This window comes from Sinocyclocheilus grahami, unplaced genomic scaffold (assembly GCF_001515645.1).
Source record: "Sinocyclocheilus grahami isolate Dianchi unplaced genomic scaffold, SAMN03320097.WGS_v1.1 scaffold11434.1, whole genome shotgun sequence".
Taxonomy (NCBI): Eukaryota; Metazoa; Chordata; class Actinopteri; order Cypriniformes; family Cyprinidae; genus Sinocyclocheilus; species Sinocyclocheilus grahami.
The window spans coordinates 1298-4259 of record NW_015513828.1 but is presented as its reverse complement, the minus strand read 5'-3'; positions in this window follow the sequence as shown (position 1 = coordinate 4259).

Sequence of the window (2962 nt, the reverse complement as noted above, 5' to 3'; positions counted from 1 at the left end):
TAGTGCTTTCCTCATTTCCTTAAATCAGACCAGACCCCTGTACTGCAGGATAAACCTGAACCTCACTGCTGGACAGTGGAAATATGCACTCAAACACTCTGGAGACTAACCCAGATAATGCCACACCAGGCTTTCTATGGCAGCCCGTCCAGGTCCAGCAGCTCCACCAGGGTCTCACTGCTCCGCTGAATGAAAGCGTACATAAAAAAGATTGGAAAAAGAAAAAAAAAATAAACATTTTTATGTATTGTTAAATTTTGATGTTGTTTTTCTGATGTTGAATTGAAGTTATTTTGTAATTAGTTGTAAAAAGTACTTTTAGTATAGAACAATTTATTTTCATTTGCACATGTTATTCAGAGGCAAAAAAACAATTTATAGAAGAATTTCTGTCATTTACAAATTATAACTTGCTTTGCAAAAATTAATGCTAGTAATCTTTTATTTACAAGTTTCAACTAAAACAATACACATAAATTACTTTGCTTCATTTACAAATAAATTAAATTACAAAAGTAATAAACAACTTAATTTCATTTTTAAGTTTCCCAGAAGCACCATTTTCTCCAAAACTGTCCTAAAAGAAGAGAAAAAGGAAAGAAAATTATTAAGACAGGGCTGCAATCTTAAGGTTAGAAAATATGACAGCAGGACGTGCATACAAAATACTTCAAAAATCATATTTCTGGATCATCAAGTTTGCCTAAAACATTTGTGGACATATCTTGCTACAAAATAAATAAATAATACAAAATGAAATAAAATAAAAATACAAGTTAAAGACTTGTCTACTTATTAAGTAGCCTTTATAGGCCTACTTGTCTTGTAGCTGTGGGCTTTATATATAGGTGAGGGCTAACTGTTGTGAACACAAGAGGTCCTGGTGGATATATTACAGATGGGTAATGCCTTACCTCTGAGCCACAATGGCAGAGTTTTTGTCCCTAGTACCGGAATTATCAAATTCAGCCCTCTAATTTAATAAATACAAGTTATTTGGCCTCAGACCACCTAACAAATGAATCTGTTCACATTTTTTAAGACCTCTGACTGTTAACATTTGTTTTGCTAGCTATTTTAGCAGATTAAAACACAATACTTACATTTATAAGTGTATTCGTTGGCAGCCACAGAACCATCACTTGCTATTTTGTTTGAATAAAAGTCCCGTCGTCACCGGCACGCTATGAATTCTGGGATAGGGTAGGCTGCGAAGGATCCATCTCATGTATCCTTCATTTGCCGGAGAAACGGAGGACACATTTGAAGTCGCGTTCGAATTGCGGCAGCCTTCGTCGCGCCGCAGTGACGCAATCGGCCTTCAAATGCAGCCTTCGTAGGAAGCAGGCATTGAATTGGGATAGCCTTCGTCATGCCGCCATGACGCAATCGGCCTTCAAATGCGCACTTTGAAGTATGTAGCCTATGAATTGGGACACAGCATATAAGAACAGCACACACACACACATGCTCACATCACTGGTGATTGAAAGTTTAGCTCTTCTGTGTTTCATAGTTTCCATGTTCCTAAATTTTGCCTTTCTCGTGTTTTGATCCTTGGACTGTTACCTTGTTTTTGATTGACTGCTGCCTGCCCTGATCATTGCCTGTCTTGTTGGATTTGTCTGTGCCTTGGATGTTATTGTTTGCTGGTATCTGACCTGCCTATCCTGACTACGCTCTTTTTAATAAAGCCTGCTATTGAAATCTCCACTTCATTGTCACGACGCCTATATCGTTACAGAATCACCAGCCAACACCCGGATCCAGTGGCTTTATTCGGCAACCCAGCCCAACCATGGACCCAGTAGACCAGCTATTACATCTTCGTCAAGGAGGCCTATCTATTGAGGAGTATGTTCACTGGTTCTGTGAGTTGTCATTTCAAGTACCGCTTTATGATTCAATTTTTTTAAGCACTTGTTCCATTTGGACTCCGTGAACCAACTAAATCATTGTTACCTGGAGGGGAGTATAACGGTAGTTTGAGGGACAGTATGGACTATGCGCTGTTGTTATGTGACTCTCCTTTTACTGTGGGAGAAGCAGAGTCTCTGCCCAAAATAGCTGCCAATCCAGATACTTTTTGTAAGATGGTTGCCATTCATGAGTCTCGTCCCATCATGGCCACCGTTCCAGAGCCTGAGCCACGTCAAGCCTGCCGTTCCAGAGCCTAAGCCACATCAAGCCTGCCAAGCCAGAGCCTGAGCCACGTCAAGCCTGCCAAGCCAAAGCCTGAGCAACGTCAAGCCAGGTTCCAGAGCCTAAGCCACATCAAGCCTGCCAAGCCAGAGCCTGAGCCACGTCAAGCCTGCCAAGCCAGAGCCCGAGCCACGTCAAGCCTGCCAAGCCAGAGCCCGAGCCACGTCAAGCCTGCCAAGCCAGAGCCACGTCAAGTCACAGCCGATCTCCCCGAGTCAAGTCAAGTCACAGCTGATCTCCCTGAGTCAAGTCAAGTCACAGCTGATCTTCGTGGTTCAAGTCAAGTCACAGCTGATCTTCCTGGTTCAAGTCAAGTTTATTTGTACAGTGCTTTTCACGATACAAATCATTGCAAAGCAACTTTACAGCAAATTAAGTGTCTACAATATTTAGTGGTAGCTTATCAGTGGTGACTGTCAATTTATGTACAAATGGAAATCAATATTTAAGACGTAATAAAACAGACGATGAACACTATTAACAGCAATTATTATATGATGCAATCAAACTTATAGCAAAATGTGGTAGTTCTGTATGTTGTTTCAGGGTTGGCATCATCTGAGGTCCTCTGAGGGGTTGGCATCATCTCTTCTCAGATGTTCTGGATCCAGACTCAAGCTTGTGTAAATCCTAGTTACCACGGGATATCAATCAACCTTAGGTAGCGTGATGATTGTAGTGTGGCAGAAGACTAGTTAGGTACGCAGGAGCTAACCCATTAAGGGCCTTATAGGCAAGTAATAATATTTTGTAACTGATA